Source organism: Phascolarctos cinereus, unplaced genomic scaffold (genome assembly GCF_003287225.1).
Source record: "Phascolarctos cinereus isolate Bilbo 61053 unplaced genomic scaffold, phaCin_HiC Scaffold_4;HRSCAF=312, whole genome shotgun sequence".
NCBI lineage: Eukaryota > Metazoa > Chordata > Mammalia > Diprotodontia > Phascolarctidae > Phascolarctos > Phascolarctos cinereus.
This window is the reverse complement of record NW_027555847.1, coordinates 596,877,517-596,890,596: the sequence shown is the minus strand read 5'-3', so window position 1 is coordinate 596,890,596 and position 13,080 is coordinate 596,877,517. Positions and strand designations below refer to the sequence as shown.

Genomic DNA, 13,080 nt, shown 5'->3' with positions numbered 1-13,080 from the left:
CAAAGAGAATCTTTTTTGTCATAAGTCGGCATTTATTATTTAAGTTGAAGAACAGGTTATGAAGGGGGTGGGGCACATTCAGAACAGGGAGTCCAAGGTGGAGCCTTAGGGGAGAAGGAAGAAGGCAGGGAACAGGGAGAGGAGAGGCTCTCCTCTGTGTCTACTCTAGACAGGGTTGATCCTGATTTCTGAGCCTCGGTCCAGGGCACACAATGAAGCACATGATAAAATGAGGTTCCAGGGGCTACAGATTTGGGAAACATCAAGGGGTGGCCCAAGATACACATCCAACTAGAGGTGGGGGCTGGAATTCTCCTTGGATGAGCAGCACCGCTTCCTTTTAGGAATTGAAGCACAGTGATAGGTTCCATCCCACTTATTTCAGCTCTTATGAAACACTCTCGTAGTTGAAGTCTTTGTGCTAAAGAATTCCTTCATCGCCTCTCCAACTTCTTGTACTTTGCTTCCAGGTTCTTTGAATATGCATCCAACTTGTAAGCTGCCTGCTCAAGAGCAGCTACTTCCTCCTCAGTTAAAGTGATCTGATCCAGATGAGGCTGAGGTGCTGCAGATTTCTGGTTTGAGTCCTTTAGGTTTCTACCTAAGTTTACTGCAATGCCTTTCATTTCTAGATACTTCAAGCTAGTCAGTTTGTTCATATTTTCCAGAGGTTTAGAGTCTTCACTGGGGGCTGTCAGCTCGCTTGTCAGGTGTGTGGCCATTTTGGAGAACATGTCCTGGCACAGCCCCATGATGACTGCCTTGGCAGGCTCCATGGCCTCCTTGGCCTTCTCCACCATGGCATAGTCTAGGCCAGAGAAGTGAGGAAGGAGAAAGGATGGAGGGAAGGATGGGGATGGGGGAGAAGGAGGGGAGGGGAGGGAAGAAAAAAAAAGGGAAGGATGAAGAGTCAGAGAAGCAGGTAAGGGAACAAGGAGCATCTTACAGGCTGGAAAGGGAAAGGCTTTAAGATCATCTAATACAACCCCATCTTTTTACATATAAGGAAAATAAGGCTAAAGAAAGCTAAGTGACTTAATCCAATGCTCTTTTCACTTTACGAGGTATCACAGTACCTTATTCTTTTCATGTTGTTTTCTTTTGTTACCATGATTCATTTTTAGGTCAGGGAAGATATCCATGGGTTCATAAATCCAGAGCCAGAAGGGACTTTACAGCTCAGCTAGGCCAATCCACCTATTACAGATAAGAAAACTGAGTCCCAGGAAGGTTGTGACTCACCAGAGGTCACACAGGTAGCAAGCATCAAAGATGTCATTTCACCCCAGATCTCTAACCCAAGTCTATAATCTTTCCACTCTACTCTTTTGCCTCCCTACATGAGAGAGATGTCAGACACTGGGAAGTCATATGAATTCCACACGCTGAAAAATAATGTAGAAACATGATTCATTTTGCTCCCCTGAGCTTCTAATAAATAGGACTTAGTGCCCTGTCCCAAATGAAAAATATGCCTTGCTGTGAAGAAATAGTACTCTGCTGATGGAAAATGAAAAAAGGAAGTATAAGGCAAAATGGAATCACACAGGGAAAATACTATTTCCTTAATAAGGGTGTTGACAGTAGATAGAGTGATGGGCAAGGAGCCAAGGCTATTGATTGGCATTTTAAAAAGTAAATTGATCTACACAGCTTCAGTGACCCAGCCCATTCAGACGGAGAAATGTACTTTTGCCTGAGACTCAGGCATGGTTCAGACAGGAGGAAATGGCTTGTAAACTTGTTTCAGCAGAGTATAGTTACATGTGAGGCAGCTGGGTAGATCACTGGATAGAACACTGGCCTTGGAGACAAGAAAACCTGAGTTCAAATCCTGCCTCAGACACTTACTAGCCATGAGATCCTGGGCAAGTCAGTTAGCAAGCACTTAATAAGCACCTACTATGTGCCAGGGAAACAATGAATGGCAAGAACCAGATTCTGCTCTTAAGAAGCTCATAGTCAAATTGCAGAGAAAACATGCAAGCAACTATGCAATTATGTACAAACAAGATATAGACAAGATCAATTGGGGAATGATTTGTAAGAAAGAAGCACTAAAATTCAAGAGGACTGGGAAAGACTTCTTTCAGAAACTGGAACTTTGACTGAAACTTGAAGGACACCAGGGAAGCCAAGGGATGGAGATGAGGAGGGAGAGAGTTCTGGGGCCAGCTGGTAAAAATGCTTGGAATGGGCAGATTGAGTACCTTGTGAAAGGAACTGAAAGGAATTGCAGAGTACATGGAAGGGGTAAGGTGTGAGAAGACTGGAAAGGTAGAAAGAGATCAGGTTATAAAGAGCTATTCCCTTGGCTCTCAGCCTCAGTTTCCTCATCTGTAAAATGGGAATAATGATAGCACCTCTGTGACAGTTGTGAGAATCGAATGAAAAAACATGACAAGCAACTTGCAAGCCTTAAAGTGCTATATAAATTCCAGCTGCTATTGCTGCTGCTGCCGCCACCACTATTGCTGCTGCTGCTGCTGCTGCTGTATGTGTGTGTACCTTTAAAAGCAGGAAATATCAAACCAGAAGTAGACTTTGCTGTTTTCCTTTTCTCTGCTTCATTTGCCCTGGAACAAGGGAAAGAGAACTGATCCCAAGGATCATTTAGAGTTGTTAGGCTATTTCCAGGTTATTTTCAAAAGCTATTGTGAAAATCAGCTAGGATGGCTCTTCATTAACAATTACTGAAGGTGTAATAATCTCTGACAATGGACTTGATCACAGCCATTTGGGCACAGAGTCTTCTCAACCTGTACTGCTGTCTTGAGACCTGTGACAATTGCATGGATAACTGGTGACTGAATATTTGCATCCCCACTGCTTTTAAGGTACCAAATAGGCCCCCTGGTTCCCTCCCTTCAAACTAGACATGGATGTACTTCCCTGGTCTTTCCTTCCTAGATCAGCACCTGTATACCAATCCCTTTCCAAAGAAGCCTGTGGGAGACAGGAGGCAATCAGGAGATACGGGTAGATGAAGGAAGAGAGCAATATTTATATAAATGAACTTCTATGAAATCATATATATTAGATTTAGAGATATTAGGATCATAGATCTAGAGTTTGGTAAGACCTCAATTCCTTTATTTTACAGATGAGGAAACTGAGGCCCAGTGAAATGACTTGCCCAATGGGCAGAGAGCAGGTCAATGGCAGGACTGGTTCTCTGAGAATGATAGCATGTCACAGACCCACCCTGAGACCCTGTAAAATCTTTTCCAGGTTAGACCCTTGAGAGAGCATCACGTGTTCTCTTACAGTACATTTGAGAAGAAATGAAGGTATTTCATTCCAGTAGAAGGTAAGCCCCTTGAGGGCAGAGACTGTTCTGTTTTTCTCTCTGTATCCTCAGCACCTAGTATAGTGCCTAGCTCATAGTAGGTGTTTAATAAATGCTTGATAAATGGAATTTAATTGAATGACATGTAGGAAACATTTCTAGTTTCAGATAGGATCTACCCCTTCTGTAAGTAGTCCTACCCAAGGGAACAAATTTTTCAAAGGGAAAATACACAAAAATACTACTACAATTTCAATCTGCCAGGCACACAGTCATATGATCAGAAGCATTGGCAAGCTAGGACAGTAAAGAACACTGATATAATTCAGTCTCTTCTCCATGTGTATACCATGGAGAAAGAATAGTGAGCTAGTGAAAACATGCATAGGCTGGCAAAATGTTAGAGTTATCTACATAGCTGATCAGAATCACAAAATTTGAAAGATGGAAGAGACTTTGCCAGAGGTACAGTAAACCCATGCCTGGAAGGAATCCCCATATACCTAACGGTCATCTTCCTCTTCTTGAAAACCTTTGAAGAGGGTGTACCTAACACCTCTTGGAGCAACAGATTTCACTGTTGGACTGCCATTAGTCATTAGAAACTTTTCCTGAGAATTCAGATAAATACATTGACTAACCGAGACTCCAAAGGATGAGTGCTGAAGCATTCTGTCCACCTCCTGACAAAGGGGTGATGGATTCAAGGTGTAGAATGAGACATACATTTTTGGACATGAAAAACAGATGCATTATTTTTCTTGACGGGCTTATTTTTTACAAGTGCAACTCCAGTCCCAAAGCCCATTGGTGTAGGACTCTCTCCTTATTGATGGAGATCAACATCCCATGCCTGAGGGCTGGGGTAGAGTTGGTGAGATGGAAAGAGCCTAAGCCTCTTCAGTCTTCTTTAGGCTGTCTTTGACCTCAAGTATCTTTTCTATCTTCTCCCTTGAAGTTGGGAGCCAAAATCACCTAAAATAACTTGAAAAAGACTCAAAGCTTGATGCGAACTAGAAGACTCAGAGAAGACTGCAGAGACTGAAGCTCTCTCACTCTCCAGCTGCAAACGAGGGGCATTGATCTCCACCAATAAGGAGAGAGTCTCATACCAATGGGCTTTGGGACTGGAGTTACACAAGGATTGTATTTTTCTTTCCCCCCCCACTTTGAGGAAGACAAAGGAACAGGAGGAGGAAGAGGAAGGAAAGATGAAAAGAAGGAAGGAGAAGGAAAAGAAGAAAGAAAAGAAAGAGAAGAAGAAGGAAGGAAGGAAGGAAGGAAGGAAGGAAGGAAGGAAGGAAGGAAGGAAGGAAGGACCCTCCAACCCCATAGGAGAACCAATAGAGCCTCATGTGGAGATGTAGCAGCCTGACACTGGGATAATAAGCCCAGGGCAAACTCTCTAACAAGTCTAATCTTGCTTCCATACATGATAGCCTCTTATGTATGATCTGACATCTTAATATCTTCTTCCTTTAGTGTGACTTAATTGATGATCTGGCCCATATACAGTCAGTTACTGGTCTTAGTGAAACACATTAGTAATGAGTAGATGGCAGAGGACTGCTGTTGTCATAGAGGCCAAGCAACAGGCAGTTTCTCATCTCATAGCTATTCCAGATAAGAACACTAGCATCTAAAGAAAACACAGCTTTTTACCTATTAAATGGATCCTACCAAAAAAACTCTTCAGTGAAGATTAAATGAACATGTAGCCCTACCAGAACACCTGAAGTAAATGTGTTCACTGTGGAGCATTCAGGTCAGCTGAGTTATTACAGTGACCCAGTTGGCTTCTAGGTGACATAGTAGATAGGAAGCCTGGAGTCAGGAAGACTCATCTTCCTGAGTTCAAATTTGACTTCAGATCATTAACTGTAGTCACTACCTGTGACCCTGTGCAAGTCACTGTTTGCCTCAGTTTCTTCATCTGTCAAATGAGCTGGAGAAGGAAATGGCAAACCACTTCAGTATCGCCAAGAAAACCCCAAATGGAATCATTAAGAGTCAGACACAACTGAAACAACTCAACAACAAACAAAACATGAAACAAACAAACAAAAAACCTCTTCAGAGAAGTTTAAATGAACAGGTAGCCTTATCAGAAAACCTGAAGCAAATGTGTTCACTCTGAAGAACTCCAGTCAGCTGAGCTATTTCAGTGAGTATGTAAGTCAGAGACTTATATGATGAGCCAATTATGAAGGTGTTCTCAATCTGTTCTCAAATATCAACAGACTATTTTCATTACCAAAGTATGTTATTATAATGTACTTTGTTGACAAATAGAGCATGCATTATTGTGATGTGTTAAGATTGAATTAATTAGAATAATAAGTAACATGAAGTCAGTTTGAGGAGTATTTGTATTCAGGAAGAGGGGTCACCACCAGTCATCCTGGTCTTTCCACTGGACTCTGATGACTCAGGAAGAGAGAGGGAGGTTAATAACTTTGCAGAGCTCTGCTTCACTTAAATCCAATTCACTTGCAAGTCAAGACATCACCTTCAAAATGCCTTCAGTCCTCTTTGAGAATGAAGAATGAACAACAATAATTCAGGAAGACATGAATTTGAATTTGGTCCTGACATCTAATAGCTGTGTAACCTTGGCTAAAACACAACCTGTTTGAATCTCAGTTTCTTCATCTGTAAAATAGCACAATAACGCCTTTAGTCCCTACCTCATTGAGTACCTGAGGCTCAAGTCATACAATGTATATAAAGCATTTTTCAGATTTTATGGTGCATATAAACGTTTGAGAGCAGCATGCATATTACCCTTTTACTCCCCCCCCGTAATTTTGTCCCTTACTCCCATCTCTCATTTCACTTTGTACTTCTCCTTATAGATGTTCCTTATATGTTCACACGTCTTATCGCCCCTACCCCTCAACTAGCTTGCCATATACTTGAAGGCAGAGATGGTGTCTCATCCAAATCAATTTCATGACCATTTATTAGGTGTGTACTATATTCTAAGCACCTGGCATACAAATACAAAATAGGAAACATCCATTTGGAATTTGGGATGATGGTGGGGAACCAATCAGGGGGAGGAATGTTCAACTTCATGTCCCCCTTGTCCAGAACAAAACTTTGAGCATAGTAGTCTCCTAATAAATGTTTGTTGAATGACTCCCAAAACTTTCAAGATGATTTATTAAAAAGGCTGATATATCCTCACTTTATGTCCTAGGAAAAGATAAGAATAGGAAGTAAATGGTTTCTGCCACCCCCCCCTGAAAGCTATAATCCAAAGGGGGTGAAAAGGTTTCTGATACGTGTTCATGTTGTCAGGGATTCCTACTGATACCCATGCAGAGCTCCCTCGAGTTGAGAAAATGGGGGAGTGTGATCCATGAAGTCATTTTCCTTCTTGACTGTCACATTTCTGTATGTTGTCACTGCCCATGTGGTAACTGGTTAATATTACTGATCAATCAATCAATCAATCAACAAGCATTTATTAAGTGCTTACTATGTGCCAGGCACTGTGCTAAGTGCTTGGAATACAAATACAAGCTAAAAGAAAGATGGAGCCTGCTCTCCAAGAGCTTATATTGGAATGGGCAAGGCAACACATAAAAGGAAGCTGAAAAGGGGAAGGGAGAGAGAAGGTACCAAGTGTGAGGGCTTGGGGGAAGGGGAAATGATGAAAAAGTCTGGAAAAGTGCAGCCTGGGGGGAAATGAAGACCTGGCTAGTCCCAGTACCCTCCTTAAATGGCATTTCTATTACAATAGGTATAGCCCTTTGAATTAATAAATAAGAAACAGGCTGGATCATTCAATGAAATGAGTTGTTTACTACAAAAACAGAAAAAGAAATCACATGGGATCATAGGACTTAGTCCTAGAAGTGATCTTAGATCTAGTCCAACGCTTTTGTTTTATAAATGTGGGAACTGAGATACAGAGAGGGTGAAATGACTTCTTGTTGGGCTCACCCAGTCTGTTAGTGGCAATACAGGGATAAAGCCTGGAATCTCTTAAATTTCCAGTGCAGTGACCTTCCCTTCCCTCCACCTTTTTTTATGGATATTGCCTAGAATTTCCCTCCTTTCTCCTGTTTATTAGTTCTCACAGTCTATTCAGCTGCAGAGCTGAGAAGAGGCCATAGCTCCAGAGAAGAGTGACCTTTAGTGGTATTTAACTGAATCTGAGAAAAACTGGCTGCTCATCACATTCTGCACCCAGTACAATGCTGAGCAGTTAAGAGTGGGCCTTGCAATGCATGTTCTGGAGGACCCAGGCCTCTGGATGTCTCTGCTACCCTGGTGTGGATGCATAGTTGAATGCTACTTCCCTCAAAAGGATGTTGGCAGCAGAAATATGTTGTACAAAGAAGGAAGGTATTTGGGATTCTGAGCATGGATTCCCCTTTTGTCTCTTAGAGGGAGCTTCTGGGCTGCTTCTGTTTGGAAAGGGTAGGTTGAGGGCAATGCTGCCAGATTAATGAACTAGGCCTTCCAAGGGTATAAGAGTTTTGTGTACTTTTGCAAATCAAAATGGGTCTGGAATCATGAGGGTTCTACTAGGATTTATGGACCTCTCCTCACTTATTTTTAATTTCAATTAATTTAATTTCAATTCATCATGCAATGGAAAGAACAGAAGATTTGTAGTCATGGGGTCTGTGTTGAAGTCCCAGCTCTCTTATACTATCTGAGTGACTTTGGACAAATCACTTAACTTCTCTGGGACTTAGTTTCTTTATCTGCAACATGTAGGGATTGGCCTAAATGACTTCTAAGTGCTCTTCCAGCTCTAAACCTATTATCCACTATGTTCTAGGCACTGGTGATACAAAAAAAACTCAAAACAATCCGTGTCCTTAAAAAGCTTATTTCCAACTGGAGAAGTCAGGTGGGAACCTATACTTAGATAAGTACAAAATAATGAAAAGTAATGTCAAGAAGGAGAGAGCATTGACAAGGGTGGGAATTGGGAAAGGTCTCTTGTTAGAAGGTAGCATGTGAGCTGTCCTGAAGGAAGCTGGAGATTCCAAGGAGCAGAGATGAGGAGGGGATGGATTGCAGAAATAGGGCACCATTTGTACAAAAACACAGTAGTGGAGACATTACTATGCATATGGAACTCTTAGCAGGTCAGCTTGACTGGGATGGAGAATATAGAACAGGGAGTATTAGGAAATGAAACTGGGAAGGTAAGCTGGCAGCTAGATTGTAGAGTATCTCAAGGGCCAAGCACAGGCTTTTGTAAAGCTATCCTGGAGGTAATAATGAGCCACTGGAGATTTTTGCGTATGAAGGTAACATGGCATCCTTGTTTTAGGCATGTCACTTCAAATAAGGTTAAGAGAGTAGCTCAGCCAAGAGGTGATGATGGTGGACTAAAGTAAATGTTGTGTGGAGAAAATGGGATGGATTTGAGAGATGTTGTAGAAAACCCGTGTAAACTCTGGGCCCCACTTACCTCCCAGTAAGAGATTTAGCAGAATTTGTAGAGCTGGTTGAAGGACAGGAACTTCTTGGCTCCCTTTTACAAACTTCCCACCCCCAGCTCCCACCCAATCAACTGCCAGGTCTTGTCAATTCCAACTCCAGGGCATATCTCACATTATGTCCATTCTACTCACATGGCCACACCCTAGTCTAGGCCCTCTTCTCTAAGTTACTGTTCTCAGGTCTTCATTGATTTCCCTGCCTCCCCTCCCGCCTCTCCAGCCACTCCTCCAAAAAACTGTCAAAGAATCTGACCATGTCATTTTTCTGCTCAGACTGCTAAGGGCTCCACATTAGCTCTAGGATCAACTAGAAATCCCTCTGTTTGGCATTTACAGTCATTCACAACCTGACTCCAGCCAACTTTTTCAGATTTATTGTATATCGTTCCCCGATGCTTGTACTCTGCATTCTAGAAAAGCTGACTCATTTGCTGTTCCTCACACCCAATACTCCATTGCCTGTCTACTTACCTCTGTGTAGGTGTTGTGGGGGTGTTCAGGGAAGATTAGTACCTCTGGTTTGAATGGTGGTGCCCACAAAGCAAGCATTCACACAGAGGTCAAAAGAAGCAATACAAAGACACTCTCAAGGTCTCTCTGAAGAACTTTGGAATTGTGAGACATGGGAGACATTGGCAAAGGACCACCCAGAATGGTGTGCCCACATCAAAAAAAAATGCTGTGTTCTATGAGCAAAGTGGAATTGCAGTAGCTCCAAAGAAATGTGAGGTGTGCAAATTTAGAGCCATCTCCACTCCAAATGTTCACATGGACTATTTGTGCCTGGCCTGTGGCAGAGCCTTCCGAGCTCGTGTCAATCTGACCAGCCACAGTCAGACACACCATACACCAACATAGGGGGTGTCATTTTGGTCCTCTCCGAGCATGAAGGACAACAACCACCCGATCTTTGCATAAGCTGCCTGCCTATTAGGCCTAGAATGTATCTGCTTTTACTTCTGCCTTTTAGAATCTATAGTTCCTTCAAAGCTCGGCTCAAGCTAGCTTGACCTCCTACAGGAAGCCTTTCCGGATTCTCATCCCTCCCTCTTTGTAAGTATTTCATAAATACCTATTTATATACATGTCTCCTCCAATAGAATGTAAGCTCTTTGGAAGCAGGAAATCATTCATTTTTGTCTGTGTATACTGAGATCTTCATACAGTGCCTGACACAGATGGATCAGTTAATGAGTTCCCATTGATTGATTGATTGATTCCTCCTCTCTTATCTTCAGTTTCTCCCCATCTACTGTCTTTTCTTGCTCCCTGCTTGCAAACATGCTCATAGCTAGCCTAGGTTCCTGACCTGCCAATAAACACGTGGTAGTCTCCTTTTCATCTTTAACAGTAAATGACCTTATTTCTCTAATGACATCCTAAAATACCAGACTAAATAAAATGGAGAGAAACCCACATTTCACCCAGACTTTCCCATTTTTGTTGATAGTACCACCATCTTCCTAGTGCCCCAGATATGTACCTTTGGTGTCCTCTTAGACCCTTTTCCCCAACCCCATGTTTGACTGTTTAAAAAGGCCAAAGTCTGCCATTGTATCTGGGACCAGCACCAGTCATCCTGACCTATGTCTTGCCACTGGACATGGATGACGCTGGAGGCGAGAGTGAGGCTGATGACTTTGCACAGCTCTATCTCACTTAAATCTAATCTACTTGCAAGTCAAGACATCGCCCTCCTGATATCATGGGTCATCTTTCTAGAATGAAGGACAAACAACAACTGAACAGATGCTACAGTTGAATGATGAGCTGAGGCCAGACTAGAAGAGCTGTGCAGCCATCTTCCTCGACATCCATCACATCTGTTTCCTTCCCCCACTAACAAGGTCACAACCCTGGGTCAAGCCTGTATTGACTTTTACCTGGTCTGTGGTGATAGCCTTCTCATTAACTCCCCTGATTTTAGTCTTTGCCGTCTCCTATTAATCCTCTATACAACTAACAAAATAATCTTCCTGAAGTCCAGCTCTACCCATGTCCCATTGTTACTAAGACAAATAAAACTTCTCAACCTGGTATTTAAGGCCCTTCACAATCTGGCTTGAACATACCTTTCTAATGAAGTCATATTACTCCCCCTGACATTTCTACCATTCCAGCTACTCTGGACTGTTCCCCAAACCTAACATTCCATCTGCCATCTCTACGCATTCAGAGGCCATCTCTAGTTGTCCCAATCTGTATCTTGCTACTGGACCCAGATGGTTCTGGAGGAGAAAGTGAGGCTGGTGACCTTGCACAGCCCTGCCTCACTTAAATCCAATTCACTTGCAAGTCATGGCATCACCTCCCTGATGCCATGGTCCTCCTCAAGAACAAAGGAAAAACAACAATTCTGCATTCACATAAGCTATCCCCTGGTACAGCAAGTTCTCACCATATGATTTCCCTCGGTGCCTGGAATATCCCACTGATGAGTTCTTTCTCTGGGCCTCCTTTCTGGGGATGGACCCAGGCCACCCATGTTTCATTCCTCTCCCAGCTGTGCTTCTGACTCTACAGACTTTGCCACCACACCTCTGGACAGTACACGGCCTACAGCAGGCACTTAATAAATGTTTATTGACTGACTGACTTGACTACTTCCTCCCTTCCCCCTTCACTCTCCAGCTCCTCTTCTGTGCTGTCATCCTTCCTCCATCAGAACGTGGGCTGTTTGAGGTCAGGGATTGTTTTTCTTTTTGTTTGTATGTGGATGCCCGGTGCTTAGCACAGCATCCTTCACATAATATTTGTTGTTCACTTGTTTCAACTCTCAGTGACTCCATTTTGGGGATTTTCTTGGCAGAGATACCAGACTGGTTTGCCATTTCCTTCTCCAGCTCATTTGACAGATGAGGAAACTGAAGCAAGCAGGGTCACATAGCTAGAAAGTGTATGAGGTGAGATTTGAACTGAGGAAGGTGAGTCTTCCTGACTCCAGGCCCAGTCCTCTATCCACTGTGCCACCCAGCTGCTCTGGCACATAATAAGCATTTAATAAATGCTTATTGACTGCCTGCCTCCTGGAGTGCGTTCTTTCCTCATCTACATCCACTCAGAATCTTGGTCTTCCTTTAAGACTAAGCTGAGGTGGCACCTCTTCTAGGAAGTCTTCCCTGATCCCCCAGCTGTCAATGCTTTTCTCCAAATAATCTTGTATTTACTTATCTCTTTTATATGTTGTATCGTCTGGGAGAATGTAAGATCTTTGAGGGCAGGTACTATTTTGGCATTGGTTTTGTTTCCCTAAGACCTAGGACTATGCTTTGCACATAGTAGGAGCTTACTAAATGTTTGCTGTATTGTATACACACACTGTAGTTGGCTTTACCAACATTCAACATGCACACAGCATACAAAGCTCGGATGGAATTTTCCATTCAGGCTCATGATATTATAAAAAGAGGCCTGCATTGGGTGCCTCGAGGCTCAGGTTTGAGTGGTGGTCTTGTGACCACCAGCAAGTTAGGCAGCCTCTCTAGATCTCAGTTTCCTAATCTGCAAAAGGGAAATCATACTTACACTCAAAGCATTGTGAGAAAAGTTTTTCATGAGTTGTAAAGTGCTATACAAATGTGAGTTATTATTTACAATGATGATTCGTACAATAAGAATTCAGAAATAAATAGGAAATAATCTTATTAGCCTGGCAGTTTTTTGACTGAGTCTTTTTAATAACAGTGCAGCATTTTGTGAGCAGCTGTGCCCAATTATTCAATAGCATTAAGACCCTAATTCTTAAAGTAGCAATCGGAGAATTAATGCTGGGATCATTAGACTAGCCCACTTAATTCTAGGGAAGACAGAATGACTAAATGATACCACAGCAGTGGACCTATGGCTTATAAAACTGGTGCTTAGTTCTAGATTCAGGGATGGTCTAGGGATTTCATTATATTGCATCTTTGTAGGTGAGCTATCATAAACCCCTGGAATTTCCTTCACAGACCATGACACTGGTCCTATATATTTGTGTTTGGGGGAAGTGAGGCCTCAATATAAGAGTCTGTTGTGTCTCACCTACCAGTGGTTTATGCAAGTGACCTTTGGGATGTGATGGGGCCTTTTCAGGCCATAGAGGAAACCAGTCTCTTGTCCAAATATGGTCCCAGACTCTGCTAACTAGTGCATGTTAGAGATGCGTCAGCCGAGGGCTTTCCCGTCCTTGTAAGTCACATTATGAGTCATTATAAGGCACAGATTTCAAGCTAATATGGCAGTCTTTGACAATGTCAATAATAACTCATATTTATGTAATGTCTTAAGGTTTTCAAAGGGTTTTTCTTGCAGCAACCCTGTGAAGTGGGTGGCAATATT

The 13,080-nt window shown here is 42.6% G+C and overlaps 1 pseudogene; it reads right to left on the bottom strand.

Moving 5' to 3' along the window:
- Positions 1 to 345: 345 nt before the first annotated feature.
- LOC110195283 (biogenesis of lysosome-related organelles complex 1 subunit 2 pseudogene) lies at positions 346 to 873 on the bottom strand (annotated as a pseudogene).
- Between the last annotated feature and the right edge of the window lie 12,207 nt (positions 874 to 13,080).